Source organism: Papio anubis, chromosome 10, assembly GCF_008728515.1.
Source record: "Papio anubis isolate 15944 chromosome 10, Panubis1.0, whole genome shotgun sequence".
NCBI classification, from domain to species: domain Eukaryota; kingdom Metazoa; phylum Chordata; class Mammalia; order Primates; family Cercopithecidae; genus Papio; species Papio anubis.
This window is the reverse complement of record NC_044985.1, coordinates 61678980-61695140: the sequence shown is the minus strand read 5'-3', so window position 1 is coordinate 61695140 and position 16161 is coordinate 61678980. Positions and strand designations below refer to the sequence as shown.

The 16161-nt window shown below is 38.5% G+C and overlaps 1 protein-coding gene across 1 annotated transcript in view; it reads left to right on the top strand.

Moving 5' to 3' along the window:
- The window catches only part of PDE11A (phosphodiesterase 11A), a 455368-nt gene that overhangs the window by 80523 nt on the left and 358684 nt on the right, over positions 1-16161 (top strand). The gene's annotated exons all lie outside the window — the stretch shown is intronic.

Here is a 16161-nt window from a genome sequence, read left to right as displayed (position 1 = left end):
ATATGCTGTGAAACTTGACTACACAACATAAATCACTTTTTTAAATTCCAGGAATGGGTAGTCTGACACGGTGATTATCTTTTTGAGGCTGAATCTGTTATTAACTTGTTATTTAGGTTTCTACTTCCAGTAGCAAAGGATTCTAAGTCAGTTGCACTTATGTGATTATTGTTATTTAAAACTAAAAATAAAGGCTGTATTTTCTTTTTTTTTTTTCTTTTTCTTTTTTTTTTTTTTTTTGAGACAGAGTTGCACTCTTGTTGCCCAGGCTGGAGTGCAATAGCGAGATCTTGGCTCACTGCGACCTCCACCTCCCAGGTTCAAGTGATTCTCCTGCCTCTGCCTTCCAAGTAGCTGGGATTATGGGCACCCATCACCACACCCAGCTAATTTTTGTATTTTTAGTAGAGATGGGATTTCACCATGTTGGCCAGGCTGGTTTCAAACTCCTAACCTCAAGCAATCCACCCGCTTTAGCCTCCCAAAGTGCTGGGATTACAGGCGTGAGCCACTGTGCCCAGCTAGGCTACATTTTCAAAGACAAATTGGAGATTGCTATTGGTGAAATACAGCCAAAATACTGAATCTGATGTAATATAGGTTTTGACAGGAAGAGATAGTATAATTTAGAATTTGGAGATTTAATAACCATGGCTACCCAGAAAAAGTGACTTGATAACATGGTACCAATAAGTAAGGGATGCTCTCAGTTTGCTTTTGCCATTTTCAAGATTTTAACTTCCCAGGTTATCAGTCAAAATTATTGTATAAGTCAGCCAATATAATTTTTAGCTTAAAACAGTGGATGGGGGGGTTTGTGAAGTGTTTAACGTCATAGACACTTTTAGTAGCATAGAGCCTTTGTTCTGCATTTGAATGTTTAGTATATTTTTGTTTTACAGTTAATCTTCCCTCCGCAAGTTTGCTATTCAAATCAAATGCTTGAATGACATTTCTAGTAGTCTGATGTATTTTTTAAGGAATAGTTTGTGATTCCAAAGCAGGTATCTTCATTACCATTACCTCTACACTGCAGAAGAAGCAAAACTCCTTTGTTAGATTTACTGCACACGTTTATGAGGAAAATAGTTCTGAAAGGCTAGAATGATACAAGTGAGCAAAAGTTGGTCAGCTTGGCTATGAAGTGGTGGCAATAATCTCTAAACATTCTAAAAGACTATGAGTTGAACCTAAACTCGCTTAGAATCTGAACAGACAAAGGAGTATAAAATTGCCATTTGAAAACTGACCTGCTAATCTGGACCTCAGAGATAGATCAGCCAGTGGCCCAAACCCATTTCAAGTACAGAAATTGTATTGAGACTACAGCTAAATAAATTTAAACATTAAGTATAATTTTTCCACTTTTCTTCTTTATAAGCATATTTGTAAACTCAAAGCTGAGCAGAGGTAACTTTACTCTCTCAAGTCTGATACTGAGTTGACTGTTCCCTTACCCCTCACGCTTCCCCTTATCTTTCCTAAGGCAATAGTGCACAACTTCAGTTATTTTTGCTTCTGAATTTGGATGAAAAACTTAATACGTGGATTTTTTTTTTCTTTTTCAAGACACCTGTTTATCACCTTGTTTAAATGTAAATGTCTCCTTATGCTTTTGAAATAAATTTCTTTTTGTAATTAAAAAAAGACCCATCCAGTTAAAACAACAAAACTATACAAATGATGGCAAACTTCTGATCAGCAGCATGGATTTCTTAAGTAAAAGAAAATGGGAAACCAAACTGCTTCTTACGTTCTTGTCTTCAAATGGTTACCAAGGGGAAGATTATGCACAGATCATTGGGTCAAGTAAGGGTTATTGTTCCCTCAGCAATGCACATTGTAATAAGTCATTCTCCTTCTTGAAATTACATCTTCACTAGGATCAGTATATAAAACACAGTTCTATTTGTGCTGGAAGTACAAGGTCACAGCCATTCACCTGGAAGGTGATCCTTCATAATTATCCCTGGGAAAAAGAAACTTGGAAAAATACTCTGCTCTTCATGGTTCAGTGATGTAAAATGTTTGTGTCATGCTCATTAAGGCAGGGAGCTTATCCAACACACAGACCTGTGGGTCTGGTGCTGTGTTTATAAAGACAGTCAACTGGAAGATGGTAGCATACATGCCATGTATACAGCTTTTTATGTTTACTCTTTTAGAAGCTGGTGGAAATATCAATCATTATAACATCAAAATTTACATTTGCAGGCCAGGTGCAGTGGCTCACACCTGTAATCCCAACACTTTGGGAGGCAGAGTTAAGTGGATCACTTGAGCTCAGGAGTTTGAGACCAGCCCGCCCAACATAGTGAAATCCCGTGTCTGCTAAAAATACAAAAATTAGTCAGATGTGGTGGTGGGTGCCTGTAGTCCCAGCTACTCGGCAGGCTGAGGCAGGAGAATCGCTCAGGAAGGGGGAGGTTGCAGTGAGCTGAGATTGCGCCACTGCACTCCAGTTTGGGCAACAGAATGAGACTCTGCCTCAAAAAAAAAAAAATTTACATTTGCGGAGTCTAATCTTCACACATATATTAAGTCATATAATTCTCTCAATATTCTTATAAGGTAGATAAGAATTGTTAATTTTTTTCTTTATAGATGAGGTAACTGCAGTCTGTCTTGTCTAGCAAGAAGTTAATAGTGGAGCTGGAAAGTCATTGTTCTTTCCTCTCCTTTTTCCTAGCTTGTCATTTTTCATAAACAGTGCGTTGACTATTCCTACTACTTAGGAAGAGGGGAGCTCAAAGTAAAGAGTACCCCCATTTGATGAATTGTAAAAATGATGTCATTCAATATGTCAGAATGTACAGACAATCAATAGGAAATGTAATTCTGTTGGAAGATTATATCAATGAAGTCACAGATAATCAGGTTGCACGTTGAGTTTGTTAAAGACATAATGGCTGCACAAGCCTTATTTTATCAATCCTTACAGAAAAATTTTAAGAACCATGCACACTGAATGTATGAAAATCATAGAAAGCAAGGGGATTTTTAAAAATTACTTTATTCAAACTCTCATGTTAGAGCTAAACTTTTTTTTTTTTTTTAATAAAAGAAGAAAAATAAAGAGGTTTCAAGATTTTAAATTATTTGCTCCAGATTGCACAATTAGACAACCACACAGCTGAGAGTTGAATCTGTGCCTTCAAATGCTACTGTCCCCTAGCCTTACTCTCTACCATGCAGATGCTTGGCTGCCTGTGGACAGAGGGCCAGATGACACTGGTGGTTCTACTCAGCTCTGTATGTCCTTGGTGAGCAAAACCACAATGGTAGCCCCATTTTATGAGGAGGAAAATTCTGGTTGAGAAGTGCCCCTAGAAACAAGAGTCAGTAGTGTAACTTAAGTCTCAAGTGCTTCCTTGCCTGTTTTCTCACAGATAGTAGAGTGTACCATGTTTCTGCTTGCGGAGAATCATCTATATATTTCAGCCATGAGAGTTAAGAATTAAGAAAAAAGGAGAAAAAAAAGAATATCTGTTTTCCAACTATCATTGAAGTAAAGTATATATTGTCATGTTTTTTGACAATCGATCATGTTGGAATCAAGTCAAAATGCTAAGGGGTGCGGTTTTAGGCAGTCATTGTTCTGACTTTGTTAAGGCTGATATTTGGATAGATCAGTGTTCTATTATGTCAAACTGAGGGATCTTTAAAAATTGTTATGTAAATCAAAAGCATGCTTAGCTGAAGTATCTTGAAAGAGTGCTTTAGCTACTTAATTATCTTCTGATGACCATTGATCTCTGGCCAAATCATTGACACAATGGGTTTAAGAATAAAGAGAACCATTGGAATAAAAGTTTATGCAGAATGTACTCTTAACCATCAGACATAGAAACATTAGTGGAAATGGATTAAGAATAGGTAGGAGACAGATACTTACTGAAGAGGCAAATAGCATGAATGGTAGAAATATTTTAGTAACTTCTGTTTACTATCTATATACATAGAACATTTTGATTCAAGTGTTTTTGATGCAGGTGTTTTGACAGTTAAAGTAAGTGGACGCCCTGGAATCTTGTTCCACACTTAACCACCATCTGATTTCTGAGCAATTTTTTATTTTCCACTGTATTAATTTATATACTGTTTGAAAGCTTTGTTAAACTTTGGTCTTGTATTACTTTTATTTCTGAGGTGAATCCTATTTGGTGGTAATGTATTATTTTGATATAATGCTGGGTTCAGTTAGCACTTAATATGAATAATGAAATTGATCTGTAGATTTTTTGGTACTATTTTTATCTCTACTGTCTTCATTAAGATTATGTTAGATGTATCATTTTAGAATTAGGAAAAAAGCAGTAATATATTATTTAGTCTTTTATAATTAGGAAACCTCTAAGGGGGTATCAGGTACTCCCCCAAAGCATTATTATAAATGAGTTTTACTATAAGGGTAAATGTGTTATTTAGAGAACAGTTAGAAATTTAATTAGGGTCTCTGGTAGGACTGGAGCTGAGAATAAGAGATTGTATTATGGCCCAAATCTCTTCCCCTCAATATGTACCCAATTAAAAAGAAACCTCAGAAAACTTATTGGAAGAAGATAATGCGCTTTATATAGATGTTTTGCAGCACTTAAAAACTCATGCCATCATAAAAATCTGGAAGAATTCTATCCTGACCAGCCATGAAAAAGTTGTTTGATGTGACTTTCTATAATTTGCTTATGAAAAGAGTATATATATTTTCATTTCCAAATGTAAGATATATTATTATTATTATTATTATTATTATTGTTATCATCATTTTTTGAGATGGAGTCTCACTCTGTTGCCCAGGCTGGAGTGCAGTGGCGTGGTCTCGGCTCACTGCAACCTCTGCCTCCTGGGTTTAAGTGATACTCCTACCTCAGCCTCCCGAGTAGCTGGGATTGCAGGCACCCGCCACCACGCCTGGCTAATTTTGTGTATTTTTAGTAGAGAAGGGGTTTCACCATGTTGGCCAGGCTGGTCTCAAACTCCTTACCTCATTATCCACCTGCCTCGGCCTCCCAAAGTGCTGGGATTACAGGCATGAGCCACTGTGCCTGGCCCGATATATTATATTTTACTTTTTTGAGAAAAGAGTCTTACTCTGTCGCCCAGGCTGGAGTGCAGTGGCACAATCTTGGCTCACTGCAACCTCTGCCTCCCAGGTTCAAGCGATTCTCCTGCCTCAGCCTCTCAATCCCGAGTAGCTGGGATTACAGGTGTACACCACCAGACCCAGCTAATTTTTGTATTTTTAGTAGAGATGGTGGTTCTACCATGTTGGCCAGGCTAATCTCAAACTCCCAATCTCAAGTAATCTACCCATGCTGGCCTCCGAAAGTGCTAGGATTACAGGCATGAGTCACCGTGCCCAGCCAAGATATATTTTAAATACGTTTCCTTTATTTTATTTATTTATTTAAGATGGAGTCTCACTCTGTTGCCCTGGCTGGAGTGCAGTGGCATGATCTCAGCTCACCACAGCCTCCGCCTCCTGGGTTCAAGCGATTCTCCTGCCTCAGCCTCCTGAGTAGCTGGGACTACAGGTGCGCACCACCATGCCCAGCTAATTTTTGTATTTTTAGTAGAGATGGAGTTTCACTATGTTGGCCAGGCTGGTCTCGAACTCCTGACCTTGTGATCTGTCCACCTCCACCTCCCAAAGTGCTAGGATTACAGGCGTGAGCCACCACAACCCGCCTTTCTTTTTTTTTTTTTTTTTGAGACAGAGTCGCTCTGTTGCCCAGGCTGGAGTGCAATGTTGTGATCTTGGCTCACTGCAACCTCTGCTTCCTGTGTTCAAGCAATTCTCCTGGCTCAGCCTCCTAAGTAGCTGGGATTATAGGCTCACACCACCACACCCGGCTAATTTTTGTAATTTTAGTAGAGATGGGGTTTCACCATGTTGTTCAGGCTGATCTTGAACTCCGGACCTTGTGATCTGCCCGCCTCAGCCTCCCAAAGTACTGGGATTACAGGTGTGAGCCACCGTGCCTGCCCTTAAATACTTTTTGAAACTTTCCCACACCCCCACCCCCTGCCACAGATACTTGTAACTGAAAAATTACTGCTGTAAATTTTGAAAGTAAAAATCGTTAAGTTCTGTTATTGATCAACCACATTATTAAAAGGCAAAAATAAGTGAGTGTTAAAATTGTAACATTAAAGCAGGAACCACAAAGTCTGATATGCAGAAAATTCCATATACAAGTGAATTTTCATCAACTAGGCAGTTATCTGATGGAAACAATTTATGTTTCCTTCTGAAAAGAGTACATGGTTACTAATCATGTAACTTGTACTAGGTGAATCCTTACTCTACCTCTATCCTTACCTATCCCCGTTGGTGCTGGGACGAGTCTTGTCAAAGGAAAAAGTATGTTGGTTCTGCATATTATTATTATTTAAGGAAACTGAAACTGTAGTGAGTGGTGTGAATTTTAGGTTGGATTCAAATGTCACATAGTCAATTCTCTTTCTCTTTCCCCCTTTTCTCCCTTCATTTCCATCTTGTTTCTTAAAGGATTTGAGGCATGTGATGGAAAATATTGGAATATGAATAAACTTTCATGGCCAGATAATGTGATAAGCTAGGAATTCTTAAGGAGTTTTTTGATTTTTGGTTTTTATTTATTTTTTTCAATGCTAGGATGTGATGGTAATTTCCGACTACTTTTTGTCTTGACCAAAATGTGTCATTGATCCACTCTTTCTGGCATGAGGTGAGGTTGGAGGATTCTGGTGGACTCCTGGTATTTAGATAAATGCTCCTAACCTCAGGTTGAAGGAATTTCGGATGAGGAGCAGTGACTAACTGAGCATGTACTTCTTGATTCCTGCCAACCAGAAAAGCTATTCTCTCTCAAAATTGGGACATTCATTAACTGCGGTGAAGATCCTTGCTAACACATAAGTATAACTATTAGGATTGCATCCCCAGTGGGTAGTGAGTGGAGTCATTTCCCCACTGTGTCAATGGCATCAATCCCTAGTTTGTGCATAAAGGAATTCACAGAAAAAATATCCTCTGTTTGACAGGAGAAATGAGCATTCATTTCCTTTCTTATTTGTAGCTTGCCTCTGAGTATGATAGAAAGATTTGGCTCTAGGCAGAGTATTCTTTCTGGACTTTGTTCATACTGTGCTATGATTAATAGCTTTTCATCATAACCACATCCAGAATTGATATTGCTTTAGGAAACAGCATTCCACATCTCTAGTGAATTGCTTATCTTTCTTGAAAAGGAGTAGATTGCTCATATTGTCACTCTTGTGTATTTTCTGATGTAATGAGGGGACTAAGGCTATCAATTGCTTTAGACTGTATGATGGTATTGAAGACCACTTAACAGAATGCTGAGTAATACAACTGAATCAGAGTCATCTCACCAAAAAGTTGAGCGTGTGTATGTAGAGCTTTGAACGCAGTTAGCAGGCAAGCCTATTTTGCCATCCTCTCTGAGATATAATACCAAAATTTTGTAGACAGAAGTGATACATTTTTATGTACAGATAACACACATATCTTGATGCATCTAGAAACCCTGATTAGTTTTGAGCAAAGTCAAAATAACGGGACTACAGAAGACCTCACAAAGGTTTCAGAGGACTCAGTTTCAATGCACATTTCTTGCTGCCTGTATACCTGTCATATGACCAGGCTTTCCACAGCTGCTCTCAGTGGCCCTCAGCTTGGCTCATCCTTTTGACTTCCAACATCAATTCATATCTTATTCCCAGTGCCACATACAGTGAAGAGAAGATGACTGCCACATGAGAATAGAGTTAGACAATTCAGACACTCTGGCAGGACTGGCTACATAATTTATAGAGCCCAGTGCAAAACGAAAAGGCTGGGACCCTTGTTCAAAAATTAAGAATTTAAGCCTGGGACAGTAGGACTTTGAATCAAGCACAGGACTCTTCTAAGCATGGGGCCCCTTGTGACTGCACAGGTTGCATGCCTATGAAGCCTGCTTTTTTAGTCTGGAAATAATGAAGGTAGAGAGGAATTTGCTTTACATCTATGCAATTTGGAAAGCAGTAATAGAATGCATGAATTTTGTTTACAGTGTCTTAGAATATTAAAGCTAGGGAAACCACTGAAGTTTCTAGGTGGGTGGTGATAGCATGTGCTCCTTTACAGCATAGCAGGAACAGACTCTTTCTTTGAGAAGTCACACAAGGTAGATTGAAGAGTTCCTTATTTGTATTGGCCACAGAGTTGGGTTGAACCATGGAAGCATCAAGAGGTGACTGTGAAGACCAAACCTGGGCATGGGTGACATTATTGAACTCCTGGTCTCAGGATAATCATAGAAGGCTCAAAGTAAATGTTGTGTGTATTGATCCAGGCCTGGGTTGGTTTCATCAGTTAGAGCTTTAGAGTGAAGATTCTCACAAAACTTAGAAGAGACGAGAAAACACTGCTGCACAAGATTTGGTGTGTGGCAATGGTGGTACTCAGTGACTTCTCACACTTAATTCACTAGAAATTGTGTTTATAGTCTCTCTTCTTTCTGACTTTAATTTTACATAGCTGGTCAGTTTTTAATGCACGGACTGTGACAGTGGGGAGGAAAGACTTAACAAAGACTTCTTTGAAGGAATGTTCTAGAGCCATTGAAAAGCTAATAAAATAATATTGCCTGGTTCTTTTTTCATCATAACACAAAGTATTAAGCAAAAAATAAAAACATAATAAATGATAAACATTAAAACACAACTGAGAAATTTCTTCATTCTTTAAAGTTCTTTAAGAAGAGTTGACCTCGTTTTTTTAATGCAGTAGTCATGCATAGAATATTTGTTTCTGAACAAAATAATTCTAGAGACAGCAGCCTATTTTCTACTCATCTTGCAGTTTAATAAAACATTTATTTCTGATGAGAAAAGATACTCCTGCAGGGATGTGAAAGTGTGGAGTGGCTCACTGTGGTAGAGACTTTCATTTACATCATCTTCTTTATTATATGTAACTACCCAATTTGGTATGTATCATTATCCCCACTTTGAGCTAAGAAAAATGTGGTTCAAAGTTAAACATTTCAATAAGAACATTCCTCAGAACAGTGATTGTGTAAGGTATCAATTAATAGTTGTATGGTATCATACAACTATCATACACAATTAATAATTGTGTAAGGTATCAATTAATAGTTCTATGATAATTGAATGGTTGGAAAAATACTTGATTTTAGCAAACATTAGGGAAGATTAGGAAACTTGGAATATGTAATTGACATTCTTGGAGTATGTAATTGAGGCCTTTGGTTCTTTACCCTTTTCCCTCTTCTTCCCCTTAAGGGTTAGAAAGTCCTCTGGCTCTCGATTCTCACAGTAAGAAAAGCTGCCCTCAGAAAGCAGCAAAGAAAATGGTATCAGCTGTAGCACTGCAAGCTGGTGGGGGACATATTTGGGAGACATGGTCTTCATGGAATCATTGCAGTTTTGCTATTTAAGTAGATATCAATTGGTTAATCTATCTCTGTTTGCAAAAACACATTGAAGGATGTAGTTGCAGCAAAGTTTGTTGAAAAATACTGGACACTAAGTATTATATTAACATTTTATGGTAGCTTTTTTGTATGTGCTGAACACCATTCTAAGCACTCTACATGCACTATCTCATTTAATCTTAATCGTCTAGTGAGAGCTATACCATTATTATCTCCATTTTTTTTTTTTTTTGAGATGGAGTCTCACTAAGTCACCCAGGTGCAGTGACACGATCTCAGCTTACTACAATCTCTGCCTCCCGTGTTCAAGCAATTCTCCTGCTTCAGCCTCCTGAGTTGCTGGGATTACAGGTGCATGCCACAACACCCGGCTAATTTTTTGTATTTTTAGTAGAGACGGGGTTTTACCATGTTGGTCAGGCTGGTCTTGAACTCCTGATCTCGTGATCTGCCGGCCTCGGCCTCCCAAAGTGCTGGGATTATAGGTGTGAGCCACCGTGCCCAGCCCTATTATCACCATTCTTAAGGAGACAAAATCAAGGACCAGAGGGTAAAACACATGAGTAGTAAGTGGTGGAATATGGACTGAAACCAGCTCCTTAATCACTGTGGATATTGTGTCTAAGAGGAAGAACACAGAACATTCATGAAACGTGTCCATAGTGGGCAGAGCAGGCACACAGGGACTGTGAAAAGGCTCTGACCCTGCTGCTGCAGATGCTTCTGTTTATCCTTGGCTCTCTAGTTTCATGGCTCCTGAAGGCTGACTCTGCGGCAGGAGAGAAGACAAAACTGAGAATGGGGAAGGGATTCAAGGATGGATTAGCCTGGTGGTAGGATCTGGAATCCCCACTTTCCTGAAGGTCTCCAGGTAGAAGATGATAACAGGTGTGTTTTACCTGTGTGTTCCCCCGACCTTACAGGGTCATGGTAATTTAGTGCTATCACCATTTATTCTTTGCAGTGTTTGTAGTTGCGTACAATGGGGTGGGGTTAATCTTTTTTTTTTTTTTTTTTTTTTTTTTTTTGATACAGAGTCTCACTCTTTCCCCCAGCCTGGAGTGCAGTGGCTGGATCTCTCGGCTCACTGCAAGCTCCACCTCCTGGGTTCATGCCATTCTCCTGCCTCAGCCTCCTGAATAGCTGGGACTACAGGCACCCACCACCACGCCCCGCTAATTTTGTTTTTGTATTTTCAGTAGAGACGGTGTTTCACCATGTTAGCTAAGATGGTCTCGATCTCCTGACCTCGTGATCCACCCGCCTTGGCCTCCCAAAGTGCTGGGATTACAGGCGTGAGCCACTATGCCCGGCCAGGGTGGGGTTAATCTTACTCTACTTTTGGACAAAAAAGGACTCAGAAAGTGAGCAAAAGGACCCTTTTTGCCTTGTTTCCTTGCTGCTTAAAATAGTTTGATAGCTTCCTATTTGAGAGAACTTATTCTAGATAAAAGGGTTTTGGTTAAAGATCACTTTGGCTCATGTTTTTTAGGGCAATTCCACCCTTCTCCAACATAATGTGTAAGCTTTAAAGAAGCAAATGCAAGCACTTGTGTATTGTTCTGCTCTTCATGTAGCAATTTGTAAAACTCTTGCAATCCCACTTTTTGTCTTTGTACTGTATCAATTCTTAAAACTTTAAAGTTCAACAGCAGAAATCTCATATTTTACAGATTAAGAGACTGAAGCAGATAGAAGAGACTTGTTCAGTGAGATACACAGTGCAAAGTTTGGATGAAAATCAGTGTTTCTTAACATTGAGTTCAGAATTCTTCCATTGCCTCCGTGCCACTGATTAATGGATTAATGAATTTCTCTAAATATGGAGGCTGAATGCCCAAAATGCCATTGCAAGTGAGAAGAGAATATTATCCCTTACTGATTTTTTTGTTGTTTCAATGAGTCCCCTGAAGATGAAAAGAACCTCTGTTATGCCTGTGTTCCTTGCCTTGTGTAATTTTAGTTCAAATCACAGCAACGCACAGATTAAATGAAATAGCTGGAGGTAAGTTGTGTCAATCCTTCAATAAGGTATAGTACTATTAAAATTCAGAACTCTAAATGATCACTTTTCAAGAAAGCTTTACTATGTATCTACGTTATTAATTTCATTTACCAACTCTATTTGGCGTGTAGACATTTTAGTAGAGTTGTTAAAGAGAAAAAAGCACTGTATTAACTATAATCACCTGGAGTGATAATAGTCACAGCACAGTGATTATCAGAAGCAATTGAGGACCATTACTGGAAAAATCAAATATGTACCTGATTTCTGCTGTGTCAAATGCCAGTTGATTTATTGGTCCATTAGAGCAACTGGAATCTGTTTCAGAAAAGTGTTTATTTGTACAAGTCGGAGGTACCTTAGAGAAGTTGGAAAGTTCTCAGTAAGAGTTATTGAATTTCTACTTTATGAACTGCTGGGTGGTATAATAGCAACTACATAGAGACACAGAATGTCTGGGTAACTTGCCAAAGAGCATAAAGCCAGTCAGCTTTGGAGCCAGGTAGACCTCAGGCACTGTGGCTATTAACCACCATGCTTCAATCTCTGCTGTACAAGGCGAGCTGGGAGCTTTGGTAGAAGGTATTCTTGAATTCAAAACTTAGCTCTGCTACTTAGTAGTGTGTAAACTTGGTAAATTAACTTATACCTCTGTTCACTTTATTAAAAGAGAGAGCATTAGTTCTAATCTCATGGGGGTTTTCTTGGTGAAGTTTATGTATATAATGCTATCTACTGTACTTATCACAATATCTGGCATCTAATGAGAACTTAATATGCATAGCTTTTATTTTATTAATATTATTTTTATAACCATGGAGAAGTTAAAAATTAGCAGATACATTATATATCCCAAGGAAGTCTTGATTTAATTGGGAACTGAAACATATAATTAGGTGCGAATTAATCGAGAATAAAAACATAAAGAATAAAATCCCATAATTTGAAAATGCTCCAAGGAGGCACTTGTATAACCTATGTTTTCTTTCTTTCTGGAGTTGTTTTCATGCAATTAAAAGTATATGTATGCCATTCACCCCTGTCTTCAGCAATATGGTATGGTTTCATGAGAAAGTTATTCATTCTATATTTTTAGTATATGGTCTAAGTTTTCCATTTACCCTGTTGCTACAATCTGTTTACAAGAGCAAGCAATTTCGTGCAGTTTGCTATGCATCACTTTTAGCTCTTTCCTTAGGCACCAGTCTAAAATCAGGATAGCATTAAGCCACTTTCAAATTATAGTGGTCTTTTCCATTCATGGCCACATTTCAAATTTTTATATAAACCACTTCGCTTCCCAAGCTGTCCAACAATTGCACACCAAGAGACAATAATTTTGGTATTGATTGATAGCTGCTAAGGAGAAAAAATTTCATAGAAGGAAATATGAGCACCAGTGCATTAAAGAGAAGATATATTGCTAATTTATTTTATTAATTGGTGCTACTCTGGGAGTCTGTTTTGTCATGCACTTCTGATAAGAGCTTCTAATCAGCTTCAGAACTCTTTATCTAGAAGGTCACTTTCCTAAGCTGTCAAAGTCAGTTGCCTTGCTTAGTTGACTGAAACAATCAGATTACACAGACTTGATGACTAAACTTTTTTATGTTATGGCTATACCTAGTGAACTAATAATTCTTAGTTTTCTGTCTATCTTGCAGTTCAGTGATAAATTCATTAGTGCCATGTATTTCAAAATAAAAAATAATAAGAAACCCAGAACATATGAAAAAGTTTCCTTTAGTCCACCAAATAGCAAAACTCTCACGCATTTATGTTTATTTTTTGAGTAATTAATCTATCACAGTAAGTGGCTTCTTACGTTTGGTAGATGGCCTAGAGTGTGTTTTTGATTATAGCTGCTTTCTTTTCATTTATGTAATCTTTCTTTATCTTTATTCTGCATTGCAGCCTCAGACTTCTCCAGTTTTCTCAAAGCTACTTGGACTGGCTCACTTTTTAGAGTAGATGTTGATTAAAATGTGCATCAATAGCCCATTGCTTATAGTGCCACCATGTGGTCTTCATCCATCACTGCTGCCCACTTAACAAGCACTGCCGGTCCTCAGTGGGGCCAAATCTAAAATTAAGTTTCTTTAAGAAGTGCATCCCTAGCACGTGTAATTATTTGTTTTTAGACCACTATTGTAGAAAATCAGAGTAAAGACAAATTACAAAGTGATAAATGACTATTACTGAGGACAAATTAGAAATAGCAACTAACCATCTCTATTTAATACTGTCAGAGGAAAAATATGTTTGCTTTATGAAGTCTGGATTTATAGTTAAATTTTTCATGATTTTTTTCTTGAGACAGGATCTCACTCTGTAGCCCATGCTGGAGTATAATGGCGCCATCTCGGCTCACTGCAAACTCCCCCAGGTTCAAGTGATTCTTCTGCCTCAGCCACCCAAGTAACTGGAATTACAGGTGTGTGCCACCCCGTCTGGCTAATTTTTGTATTTTTAGAGAGATGGGGCTTCACTATGTTGACCAGACTTGTCTCGAACTCCTGGCCTCAAGTGATCCATCTGCCTGCCTTGGCTTCCCAAAGTACTGGAATTACAGGTGTGAGCTACCACATCTGGCCTTGTTTTTATAGTGTAACAAGAGGCTGGTACATTTGAATTCTTTTTTTGGCTATCAAGAAACTACATTTTGCTAGCAGTTTTTAGAAGGCAAGAAATTAGGTGCCTTAAATGTCATCTTGTTAAATTGTGAAATATTTAATCCATTCCTCCTCATTTTGGTTCTTCTTCTGCCTTCACATTGGCATATGAATCTTTCTTCTCTGCCACACGATTCTGCCATAGGAGGTCATTAAGGCATTTGAATGAATCAATATAGCCCTAAAAACCCTAAAAAACCTAAAACCACCAAGGTGTTGTATCCCCTACTGGCGTGCATTCTGTCCTCAGAGAGTCCTATTTTTATTTCCTTTGCTAACTAATTTGAAGTCTTTTTTAGGTTGTACCCATGATTGCAATGTTAGAATATTAAGCCTTCATAGTGTGTTGCAATTTGGGGCAAAATATATATCATTTTGTAAAACATATGAAGAAATAGAGATTAATGTGTAGTGTTTGGGCATTATTTTGCATGGTGAGAGTGGGGTTACGATCAGGGTGACGGCAGAGAAAACTGGCCAATAAAAATAACAAAAGCTGGCCGGGTGCGGTGGCTCACGCCTGTAATCCCAGCACTTTGGGAGGCCAAGGCGGGCAAATCACGAGGTCAGGAGATCGAGACCATCCTGGCTAACATGGTGAAACCCTGTCTCTACTAAAAATACAAAAAATTAGCTGGGTGTGGTGGTGGGCGCCTGTAGTCCCAGCTACTCAGGAGGCTGAGGCAGGAAAATGGCGTGAACCCGGGAGGCAGAGCTTGCAGTGAGCCGAGATCGGGCCGCTGCACTTCAGCCTGGGCAATAGAGAGAGACTCCATCTCAATTAAAAAAAAAAAAATTGCTTATATTACTCACTAAAGACATTTAAGGAGAAAAAAAGAAATTAGCTGAAAAGAATTCATCTTGATTAGTAAGTATGTAATTTATATTTATTGAAGTTCCATTGAAGAGCGTTCTCTTCCATTCGTGATTAGTACAATTGAAGTTGTTAGACGATTAACACACCATTCAAAGTAAGGATACGTGCCCTTTCTCTGTGTGGTATATACTTTTGCAGGCCTAGTTGCAAAGGCCTGTGCCAGTTTTCTTTGTCTCAAGACCAGGAATCTGTAGAATGGCAAAGAAGTCAATATCCTGCCATTCCAGATTCAGCTAAAAGCATGAAGGATACTCATTAAGTTCATACCTATGTCATTACATTGAAAAGACTGAGTACTCCTTCCTTTAAAAAGAAAATAAACAGTAAATGAATCACTAGAGAAGGATATTCTACAATTTTGAAGTACTTCATGTACTAATGTCTCTCCTACAGAATATTTCTAGCAAGATAATTTCATAAATAATTGTTATAAGGTGAGTTGTGTTCCTCCCACACCCCTGCAAAAGATAAGTTGAAGTACTAACCCCAGTTCTTCAGAATGTGATTTTATTTGGAAAGAGGGTCTTTACAGAGGTAATCAAGTCAAAATGAGGTCATTAGGGTAGACCCTAATCCAATATGACTGGTGTCCTTTCAAAGGAGTCAATATGGACAGACGGACCAATATCCACAGAGGGAAGACTCTGTGAAGAGATGCAGGGAGAATGCCATGTGAAGACTGGATTTATGCTGCCATAAACCAAAAAATGCCTGGGGATACCAAAACCTGAAGACAGCAAGGAAAGATCTTTCCTTTACAGTCTCAAAGGGAGCAGGACCCTTCTGACACCTTGATTTTAGACTTCTAGCCTCTCTAACTGTGAGACAATACATTTCAGTTGTTCTAAGCCATCCAATTTGTGGCACTTTGTTATAGCAGCCCTAGGAAACTAATACAGTAAATATTGGACTAGTACTTTCTGCCGTGCCCTGTGATGAGCACTTGAGAAAAATTGTCTTATTTACATCTAGCACCAACCTCTGGAAGTCTATTATTATCTTCCCAAGATACTAACAGATGAAGATAACTAGCTTACTGAGGTTAAGTAATTTTCCCAAGATCACATAGCTATTAAGTGAAGGAGCTGGGATTTGAACTGAGATTGGTTTAACTCTAGCTTCTGTTGTGTGTGTGTGTGTGTATCTAGTTCTCACTGGATT